This window comes from Hyla sarda, chromosome 12, assembly GCF_029499605.1.
Source record: "Hyla sarda isolate aHylSar1 chromosome 12, aHylSar1.hap1, whole genome shotgun sequence".
Taxonomy (NCBI): Eukaryota; Metazoa; Chordata; class Amphibia; order Anura; family Hylidae; genus Hyla; species Hyla sarda.
Window position 1 is genome coordinate 39,461,755 of NC_079200.1, and position 12,000 is coordinate 39,473,754.

At 43.1% G+C, this 12,000-nt stretch overlaps 1 protein-coding gene and 1 pseudogene across 5 annotated transcripts in view; both read right to left on the reverse strand.

Moving 5' to 3' along the window:
• Positions 1–12,000, reverse strand: part of LOC130296436 (P2X purinoceptor 7-like) — a 244,178-nt gene that overhangs the window by 127,891 nt on the left and 104,287 nt on the right. The gene's annotated exons all lie outside the window — the stretch shown is intronic.
• Positions 4,569–4,728, reverse strand: LOC130297190 (U2 spliceosomal RNA; annotated as a pseudogene).

Below are 12,000 nucleotides of genomic sequence, written 5' to 3' on the forward strand. Positions count from 1 at the left end.
GTGATGGCTTGGGAGAGGTTAATCACTCAAACCGAGACTCTCCCATTTCGCACAGTTACATGGCTTCTAGCTGCACGTACCAAAGGGTAGTCCTCCAGTTGCATGGGTTCCAGGAGTGCCTGATAATCTTGGTTCTTCACCCCTGGATGAGCGCGGCACCAGATAATAGTCTCCATCTGCGGCTGCAGTGTAAAAGCTTGTATGTCTTGGATTCTCACCCGACAGATCTCCCCGCAAGGATTGACGAACTTCTGTTCAGCTTGGAGTGTCCTGAGGTGGTGTTGCGCGGCTCTCCGGCCAGAGGGGGACATGTAGGGAAGAGAAGCATGCAAGGAGTTAACTATGTCGTCAAAGCAGTGTCTCATGATGTTCATTCCTAGAATAAACTCAGCTGCATGTTCATCAACAACACTAGTAACAATAACACCTTGTCCCCTAAGAAGATGATTCCCTACTTGCACTGTGGGCTCCCAGTAGCCATGCTTGGGGACTGGCTTCCCATTCCCCGCCATCACCCGAAAGTCTACGTCATTAGGCTCACATAACATCTCAGGACCCCAATACTTGTAAAATCACCCTTGAGGAATGGTGGACACCTGGGACCCAGTGTCGATCAAGGCCTGCAGTTTAATCCCCTCTACTATAATTTACACATAGGGGCACAGGGCAACATACATCGAGAGTCCGATTTTGGTGCTGGTTGATTCCGGACCTTCAGTGGTTACTCCTGGGGTGCGGTCCTAATGTATGCCCATTTAAAGCCCAACATTGGCTCTTCCAGTGTCCAGTCTTGTTACAATGACTACAAACAGGTCGTTGAGTCCCAGGGGGCCGCACAGGGGGGTTACAAGGTGGTCTGGTAGGATGAGGGGCAGGCTCTTTGGATGAAGGGGAGTTAGCCCTGCCCATCCTCTCTTTAATAGCTTTAGTCAACTGATCAATGTCCCGTTGTACATGTCATTAGCCCAAAGACTAGAGGGAGTCGAGACGGTGGCAGGCTGGGGAGTGGTTAAGGCCGGGGCTCTCAATGATTCAGTAGAAGGGGGCCTAACTTCCTCTGCTTTGGGCCGTTACTCAATGACTTGGATGGACAATCTCTTGAAGGCAGGGAAAGCCATATCGGGGTTTTGAGCTGCCAGCATCCTGAGTTGGGCCTTATCCCACTTATTCTGGGCCCCATCTATGAACCGGTCCATCAACACCCTGTTACCCTGATCGGGTGTAATACCATCTAGCTTTTGTACTGCTTCTGATGCGTTCTGCAGGGCTACAGCATAGGCCCGAAGAGTCTCACCTGGTTACTGACATCGCTCATACAGTCTCAGATGTACCTCAGAGGGGGAGTGAGACTCGAACACTTGATAGAGCCCCTCAAAGATTTTCTCCACTGTAGCCTTGTCGGCCGATGGCCATGTGCGTACCTCCTCTAATGCAGATCCCTGCAGCTGTCCAGCAAGTAACTGCACCTGTAGATGATGGGAGAAAGCATAAAAAGCGAAGAGGCTGGATATCTTCTCCTTGAAGTCCCTCAGTGAAAACGGGTCACCACTATAATGTGGGAGAACAGGATTCTCCAAAAAGACAGGTGCGGCAGCAGGTGTCCTGGAGGTCAGTGCAGCAGCTGGAGAAGAATCGGGTTGGACCTTTCCTGCCGGCTGTGCTGGTTCCGCAGAAGAAACCACCGGAGCACCACCATCTTGCTGACTAGGGGGTGCAGGTGGCTCTGGGGCAAGTACTGGAGCAGGATCTGGATGTGGAGCAGGTCCTGGAAGCGGCAATTACTGAAGCAGAGTCTGGAGGTGGAGCAGGATCTGGAGGTGGAGCAGGTCCCTTTAAATGAAGCTAGGGAACGTCGGTCCCTTCAAAGGGGTATTCCAGGCCCAAACTTTTTTTATATATCAACTGGCTCCGGAAAGTTAAACAGATTTGTAAATTACTTTGATTAAAAAATCTTAATCAACATGAAGTTAAGTTGTTGTTGTTTTCTGTCTAAATGCTCTCTGATGACTCACGTCCCGGGAGCTGTGCAGTTCCTATGGGGATATTTTCCCATCATGCACTGCTCCCGGGACGTGACATCATCAATGAGCAGTTAGACAGAAGACTTCAGAAGCTATTAACTATTGGAAGGATTAAGATTTTTTTATAGAAGTAATTTACAAATCTAGCTTAAGGTAGAAGCAGAAAGAACCAAGTCCGGCACCGCTATGCTGGTATAGGTGTGCTAATTCGGGGTTCTGGTCAGAAAGGCACAAGTCGCTTGTAACATCAGATCATTGCAGAAAAAAAACGCACTCACCCGTACATCGTGCACTGGTATCTTTATTCCATGGAACATCAACAAAGAACACAAGACAGGCAGTCGGCAGGTACGCCAGGATACACGAGGTGTAGTTACAGCTGTTTCACGGGAACTCAGCCCACTTCGTCAGACTCCCTGCGGTTTTTTTCTACAATGATCTAATTTACAAATCTGTTTAACTTTCCGAAAAGTTTTGCCTGGAATACCCCTTTAAGAGACGTAGCTGTTCTTGAATCTGGAACTTGAGTGCGTAGATCTCGAACTTGAGAGCGCTTATCTGGAAACTGAGTGCGTAGATCTCGAACTTGAGAGCGCTGGTCTGGAAATTGAGTGCGGTGAGCTGGAATTTGAGTGCAATGATCGGGAGTTGAGTAGAATTCAGCGAAGATCTTAATTTAGCGACCTGGCGCTTCAGTGTTTTACACCATGCTGGCTCTTTAAAGCTTTTGGTCTTCTGCCACTCTCTGCGTTTCCTTGTCGAACTAGCTATGCTTTTCCGCAGGTTTTCTGTCCGAGGCTCTGCCAAGATGGCTGCCGCGGCTCTGGAGACTCCGCGCGGGAAGGACTAGCTTTGCCCTTAAGCCCTTGCGCTGCGAATTGCGGCTCTGCAGTACTTTTCACCACCCCCGTTACTTTTCATGCGCACTTTCTGCACACAGCACCAGCAACACAGTCCCGTAGTTTAGAAGGAGATTCACAATACATAAATAAAGTCTTTTGCCTCGGGGGGAGAACACTTTACTTGGTGGCAATAGCTGTAGGCACACACCCGTATCCTGTTCGTTGGACGCCAAAAAGCTATATGATAGCCTGGAGGATGTAGGGTATGGGGAGTGTAGCTGTGCGGTGATTAAAGGGTGCTTGTTAACCCTTGCTATTCGTGATGCCAGGGTGAGGCTCCTTAGTAATGCTTGTCCTACCGCCACCCTTCCTAAGAGTGATAGGGAGGTAGATAAGAATAGAATGTCCACAACCGGAGAGTTTTCTGAAACAGGTATAACTTTTACTGAAGATTTTCTGCAAGCTTCATAAACTGAACAGTCTCTATGCATACAACTGCTTTCTTTGGAGATTGACGAAGGTTGGGACTTTAGCAATTTAGAGTCTTGTGCGCTGTTCCACTGGATTTAGGAGATTTAGTTGCGTTCCAATAGTCACACTAGCATTAGCGGGGGTAGTTTAGAACTCACGGTTTTAGTTCAGCTGAGGCCGGTAGGTTTTCAGGCCTAGCGTGTCTTTGAAAGTTGCACAGTTCCATCCTGCTAGTCCGGCATCCACGAAAGCAGCAACCCAAGAGAGGGATAATTGGCTACAGCTCCCTTATATGGGCAGGGGCAGGACTAGTGCTAATTGGTCCATACTTGTGTCAATCACCATTACAAAGGATTGTGGGTAACACGTGACCCAAGGACCTAAAAAAGGTCCTCCAACATACCATAGAGGATATTAATATGGTCACATGACCGAAGGTCCTGCAATGCTAACAAGGTAAATACTTTACATTATATTAGATATACATTATTTATTAAATATATACATGTATTAACATTAGAGAATTAGTTTTTTTTTCTAAGAGCCGAGGAACGTGCTCTTGAATCACCCAAAGTGCAAGAAAAAGTGCAAACGTGTTACACTAAAAAAACGTGCAAAAAGGATGCGGTCTATCGCAAGTCCTTCTCCGACAGGAGAGAGGCCCCCCCAACAAACCTTACCCTTCACCTCCGGACCAAAAGGTACCTGCAAGCTACTAAGGGACCACAAATGCTCCCGGCACCCCCCTTGGCGTTAGCCAAGGTATCTGCCCGCAGAGCCAATAACGGTTGGTACCCTGCCAAAGCAGGAGTACCCAGGGTGTTTGCAGGGAGGTGCGGAACCTAATGGCCACACACACCTCCTCTAGACCGCCAGGAGGGACACCCAGAAGGGCTACCGCATCCTGACAAATCCTGTGGACACACAACACGCAAAAAGTGACACAGTGAGACAAAAAGAAATAAATAAGTGAATGTGTGCAGAAATTATGCCCGGACATCCGGCCGGATCTATAAAAATTTCTCTCATCCTAGCCAGAAGGCCGGTAATCAAGAGGTGAGTGCCACAAAGGTGAAGAGATCATGGTGCCCGTGCTTCAACTCAGTGAGCCAATACACCCAGTGAGTTTCGGCAACTCGGGATCACCACTCCCCGAGGCACTAAAGTACCGCGGCTCTAGACCCTCTCAGCCTCATGGCGAGACCCGGAGGTAACAGGTCACATCGGGGCAGCCGTCGAGCTGATTCCTCAGAACCAGCCCCGGAATGCCCTGGTACACCAGTTCCCTTCCATGCAGCACCCACCAGCTCCTTGCTGACGTCGCCTGCCACCAGCATTAAACTGATAAGAACAGATACTACATTTGGTCTTAGCCAAAAGGCAGAGAGAGGCCTTAGAGAATTAGACTTGAGGAGAGGCTACTAGGGGCTGTCGCACATGAGGGACCCTACCTGAGCGTAGCTACTCTGACTTTTCTAAACTAGGTACGGTATGTAATACGGTACCGGGACCCCACATAGACTTATGCTACTGCCAGCTATACTGTTGAATATATACACTTCATTAGCATCTAATGTTACATGCAGTTCACATTGCAGTGGTTGCTCCGCAACCTTTGTGTAAGAATATATTTTGTGTTTAAGGGTTCGTATTATGTATATGTTTGTATCAGGAGGCATCTGTGCATTTGAGTACATGCAAATCATTGTGTATTTGGAATAATATTTGTTTGCATGAATAGAGACATATAAAGCAGTTATATGTGTACAAGGAAAGCCGGCTTCCGGAGAGCTCATGATGACGTTCCCGTTGCTCTGGAAAACCAGATGTTTCTTTATATGATGACAAAAGATTTATTCCCAATGTAGGATTTAAAGTGTTTGCTGTGTAGTCAGCATGAAATTGCTTTCCTCCTGAACACATTGAACAGTCCCACCCCCCCCCCCCCTTTTACCATTTAACAGTATTCACAATCATATAGCCTACCGCACAACTATAGCGTCAGCTCATCATACTCTACATCCTGTATGTGCATACTGCCCTCCACTGCTGTGTCCTATACTTATATATAGTGGAAACTTCATCCTGCTCTACACTATATATCAAATAACAATTCATTTTTACTATGCAACTTCCCGTTCCTCCAGATAACCTCCCCTATATCTCCTCCTATTACTCCATATAACCTCTCCTATATCTCCTCCTATTACTCCATATAACTCTCCTATATCTCCTCCTATTACTCCATATAACCTCCCCTATATCTCCTCCTATTACTCCATATAACCTCCCCTATATATCCTATTATTACTCCATATAACCTCCCCATATCTCCTCCTATTACTCCATATAACCTCCCCTATATCTCCTCCTATTACTCCATATAACCTTCCCTATATCTCCTCCTATTACTCCATATAACCTCTCCTATATCTCCTCCTATTACTTCATATAACCTTCCCTATATCTTCTCCTATTACTCCATATAACCTCCCCTATATCTCCTCCTATTACTCCATATAACCTCCATATATCTCCTCCTATTACTCCATATAACCTCCCTATATCTCCTCCTATTACTCCGTATAACCTCCCCTATATCTCCTCCTATTACTCCATATAACCTCTCTATATCTCCTCCTATTACTCCATATAACCTCCCCTATATCTCCTATTACTCCATATAACCTCTCCTATATCTCCTCCTACTCCATATAACCTCCCCTATATCTCCTCCTATTACTCCATATAACCTCCCTATATCTCCTCCTATTACTCCATATAACCTCTCCTATATCTCCTCCTATTACTCCATATAACCTCCCTATATCTCCTCCTATTACTCCATATAACCTTCCCTATATCTCCTCCTATTACTCCATATAACCTCCTCTATATCTCCTCCTATTACTCCATATAACCTCTCCTATATCTTCTCCTATTACTCCATATAACCTCCCTATATCTCCTCCTATTACTCCGTATAACCTCTCCTATATCTCCTCCTATTACTCCATATAACCTCCCCTATATCTCCTCCTGTTACTCCATATAACTCTCCTATATCTCCTCCTATTACTCCATATAACCTCTCCTATATCTCCTCCTATTACTCCATATAACCTCTCCTACATCTCCTCCTATTACTCCATATAACCTCTCCTACATCTCCTCCTATTACTCCATATAACCTCCCCTACATCTCCTCCTATTACTCCATATAACCTCTTCTATGTCTCCTCCTATTACTCCATATAACCTCCCCTATATCTCCTCCTATTACTCCATATAACCTCCCCTATATCTCCTCCTATTACTCCATATAACCTCCCCTATATCTCCTCCTATTACTCCATATAACCTCCCCTATATCTCCTCCTATTACTCCATATAACCTCTCCTATATCTCCTCCTATTACTCCATATAATCTCCCCTATATCTCCTCCTATTACTCCATATAACCTCCTCTATATCTCCTCCTATTACTCCATATAACCTCCCCTATATCTCCTCCTATTACTCCATATAACTTACCCTATATCTTCTATTACTCCATATAACCTCTCCTATATCTCCTCCTAGTACTACATATAACCCCCTATATCTCCTATTATTCCATATAAACTGGTTGATATATGTCCCAGTGTCTCCATGTAGGTGCAGAGATAAAAGAAGAAAAAACAACAAATGTGAGCACCTTGTGCGGATCATTCAATATATAGTCCATTAGATAGATAAGGCAAAAGGTTGGCAGCTCACTTTGCAGAGTTATGCTGAGAGCATAACATTTAAAATGGCATCATAGTAAGAGTGGCAGCCTCCTGATCCCTCTGATGGTCCTGGGACGGTACCGGTATGTGGCAATGCAGATATTGGTAATGATGTATCTCAAAAGAAACAAGACTAGGACCGGGGCGCAAAGTCGTCAGGCAGTGGTCAATTCAATTAGGTTTATTGAATAAAATGCAACGCACAGTAAGCTTGCATTTCCAGCCCAAACCGGGCTCTTTTCAGGCATAACATGTTTCACTAACAGTAGCACTTGATTACAACAATTAAAAACACTTCCGGGTCAAACAGGTCTGCTGTTAACAGGAACTTAGTGTTGGAAAGCATATAGTGGTAAAAAAAAATAAAGTAGTAAATTGTAAAAAAAAAAAAATATTCTATGATGCTGTTAAAACATAAAAACAATATAAAAATACTTAAATAGGTACAAAATGATGGCACATCAAAGCTCAATACATCTAACAATGCGCATGCGCCATCCCACCGTGGATTAGATATATGCAAAAGAAATGAAGGAGAGGTCAAGGTAAGATAAAAGGGCCAAGCGATGGGCACAGAGTTGAATTGAACTGAAAATTAATCGTAAGATTGCTGGTATTGTGACTGAAATCTGGATGTTGCTGGTGGCAACCGGGAATTGCTTAGCGCATGTGTAAAATGGTGAGAGCCTGATAGCGGAAATCTGAGCTGGGTACCAGGATGTGACTTGCGCATGCGCAGTGACGTTTGGGACTTAGAATATAAGGGCCCCATTTTGAAAATGATGAATAATGGACGGAGGATAGAATAAGGTGAGATAAAAGATAATGGATGTTACATGGATGTGACTTCTTTCACTTCATTCAAACCGTTCGGGGAAATTGTGTTCATTTTGTGGATCCAAAACATCTCTAATCTTTTTAATTGTTCAAATCTGTTGACACAGGGAGGGACGAAATCAATAGGAGTGATGCTGATGGTAATGTTACTTTCAGGATGGACAATTGAACAATGTTTCGAGACTCCATGTAATAAAAACTTCCTTTTAATATTCTGTCTATGCTGATTAAGTCTTTAGTGAAGAGGACAAGTAGTTTTGCCTATGTACTGTAGCAGACAGTTAAGGCACTGAATCAGATCACATGACTCGTTTGACAAGTCAAATGGAATTTAATATTAAAGGATTCTCCTGTGGAGGTAGATGAAAATCGGGTCTGTCAGTTTGTGATTTGGGAACAGCATAGGCAGCGTGCTTTTTTACATTTAAAGCTGCCTTTTTTGAGAGATAACCCCAAGGGATTAGTTTGACCTGTTCTATTTCTTTGCCTTCTGATTTGGCTTGGTGCCAGGATACTTTTCAAAGATGGTGACTTTCTATACGTGATGCAGGGTTGTTTTGGAAGGATTTTAGACAGAAACTGATCTACTTTTAGAATGTGCCAGTGTTGGCTGCTAATTTGTTTGATTTTATGTGAATCATTACTATAAGTAGTAATGAAGTTGGAGGAAGAAGAGCAACTTTCATTGTCCTTTTGTTCGGAATGCTGGTCTTTTTTTGTTGATAATAAACAGACTCTCTGGGAAAGCTCCTTGGTGAGGTTATAGGCATTGGTAAGTACCTTTTCAGAATAATGTTTCTCCCTGAACCTTTTTCGCAAAACTTGGGATTTTTGTTTGAACGTGGTCAGATTGCTAACATTTTTGTGTATTTTTGTATCTGCTTGTATTGGCTCACAGGAATGTTAAGTAGCTACTTCTTAAAATGTGTGCTTTGAAAATCCAAATAGCTATTGGCACCCAGCTTTTTAAAAAAGGTGGATGTGATAAAAGATTCAGCGTTGTGGGTGATGCATAGATCCAAGAAGTTGATACCTTCTTTATTGGAATCAAGAGTAAAATTGAGGCCCCCATGTATTTTGGATAACTGTTGCAAAAGTAAAGGGATGGTATCTTCCAGTCCTTTCCACACAAAGAACAGATCGTCGATGTATCTATAGTAAACCACGATGTGTTCCATGAGAAGGAGGTTGCCCTAGATGTGTTCCTATTCAAATGTTCCCATGAAAATATTCACATAAACAGGTACGACTTTCGAGCCCATCGCGGTCACGAGCTTCTGATGGTATATACAGCCATCATATAAAAAGTAATTGTTGTGAAGACTATATGAAAGGGAATTAAAAAGTTGCAATGTGATGGAGTGATGGTGGGGTCACGTTCCAGGGCTTCCAGAACACACTGGAGGCCTAGTGCATGCTGAATATTCGACTATAGAGAAGATACGTCGCAAGTGATAAAGATATAGTTTGGTTTCCAGGGTAACGGGAGAAGATATTCTATCAACCTCAGATAGCTCTGTAAGCTGGTGGCATATTCCTGGAGGTATCGGTCTAAGTAGTGTGCCAAGTTACTCAGAGTGGCATTAGTGCACGAATGATAACACAGAGATACCAGATCAGGAAGTGTTATAATCAGAACAAAATCCCTTGAGGAACACATTGTAAACAAACTAAAGGGATTTTCATATACATATTCTGGTGGTTCTCCATTAATACTAAATATAACCTCTTCCTAGACTGAAGCCCTACAGAATAAAATGTACCAAAGCTTTTATAGAAATATATTGTTATGGGCAGTTGCAGAACAAGCAGACTATAGGAGGAAATGAATGCTGAGTGTGCAGGGCAAAGGTCGCAGTTGCACTGGTTATTTCATCGGGGGGCGGCACAAGGTATACAGACAAGCCAGGCTTATTATAGGGGCAATGGTCCTTTATAGGAAATGAAAGATCAATGAATCACTCTATGTCTCTGCACAAAAGGTCACTTGGCAACAGACATACAAATTTGCAAATTCCATGCCATAAATATTTCTATGGTTTGGGATGGGTTGTGCAGTGTGCAGTGGGAGATTAAAGGGGTCCTATTGTGTTCTAGGTTCCAGGGTACAATCTACGCCATACATTGAAATTGAATTTTTCCACAAAGGCCCCCTTCTTAATAAAGGATGCCACAGGGGAAGATTGTGAGGTTTCATCCGATCTAAAATAAAACAGATTAAGAAGACTGAATTGGTTTGTTTAATGGCCAAATTTCCCACATATTTCTGGTTTCACACTAATTTTAGTTTGCTTCACAATAACATGAAAAACTTGTCTTATACAGTGATACAATATAATATCACATATATAAAAGTATGTATAGAGTCACAGTACACATAATATACAATCTAATAGAATACTATATTCCTCCATGCCATAATCTAGAATCATCTTAGAATGCTGGACTGTTTTAGACTTTTACATTTGGTAAAAAAAAATGTTTTAAGGGGTTATCCCAAGTATAAAAGCTATCCCCTATCCACATAACCAACTGATAACTGAAAGTCTGACTACAGGGACCCCCACTGATCACAAAAATGGAGGTCGGTGTCAATGGATGTACTTGGCTAATGTAGTGGCAGCCAAGCATGTATGCTAACGCTCCATTCACTCTGGAGACAACGGACCTTTGTTCTTGTGATCAGTGGGGGTCCCATTGATGGAATCTTTACTGATCAGCTAGTGTCCCCTATACTGTGGATGGAAGATAACTTATATTCCTAGTATAAGACCTTTAAGTCCTTTTTTTCAAGTTAGAAAATTTCAGCTGCTTCAAGCATGATTTGGGGTTCAGTCACCCTTTAATGGGATATTCATTTTTTTCTTTCATTTGACTATGCTACGGGGGCTGTAAAGTTAGTGTAGTCCATAATATAGTGTCTGTACCTGTGTTTTATGGTGGGCTCCAATTCTTATGTGATTTTTGCCCCAGGGTTTATTTTTTGGTTTATCAATTCTTTATTTAAAATTTTCATCAAGAAAAGAACAGAAATGTACAATAAACATAGCAGACACATTCCAAATGTAAGGCATCCACATAGATACAAGTAGAAATCAGTAAGGCACAGATGTGGCGATAAAGGAATACAAACATGAGCCTAGCAGGACTCATAGCGTTGGTTATCTATTTCTGGTTACTATCCAACAAATATTATGTACATCCAAGGAACAGGGGCCTGCTTGCAACAAACAATCATGCTCAATGAGCTGTAACAATTAACATACTAGACAACAAGACATGGCTGAGAGCTTGTCAACAGAAAGACAAACAGGAAGCGTTGAGAAAGAGAGATAAGTAAATGCAGAATAGAAGTAGGAAAGACATAAGAGAGATGAGAAAGGGGGAGAAGAAAGAAGAGTGTTGGGGGAGGGGAGGGGGTAGGTAAGGGCTGGGGTGGAAGGGAAACATTCCCCCTATATGTCTAAAATGAGCAAAACATGAGAGGGAGGCTTTTCCAAACTGTTGTGGAGAGCATCCATACAGATTTTGTACACTACCCTACAGACTGTTCCTAGAAGCTAACCATGGGTACCATGTTTTAAAATAGGCATCTTAAGAACTAGATAGTTTTTCTAGTCTACATATCATAGTTACTATATTAAACAATTCTTGGACAGTCGGCGGATCAGTTTTACACCAGTGCAGGGGTATTAGCTTTTTCGCTGCCGGTAGAAGAAGCACCAACAATTATGTCTTATTAAGTGGGATATCCTTTTGCGCCAGTCCCAGAAGGACCATTTGCAGGGTAAGGGTTACGGTGGTTTTAAAAATGCTGTTAATATGGTCATCTACCTCTTTCCAATATGTGGTAATCATAGGACAGTACCACCAGATGTGTGATAAGGAGCCTACATGTTTGCAGCATCTCCAGCAATCACTGGTTGAGGCTAGTCCCCCAGTCATGAAGGAGTTCTGGCGTCCTGTACCATCTGGAGACCAGTTTAAAGTGATTTTCCTGTAGCTTAACACATCTCGAGAAGCCATGAGAGTATCTAAGAATCATCACGCGTTCCGCA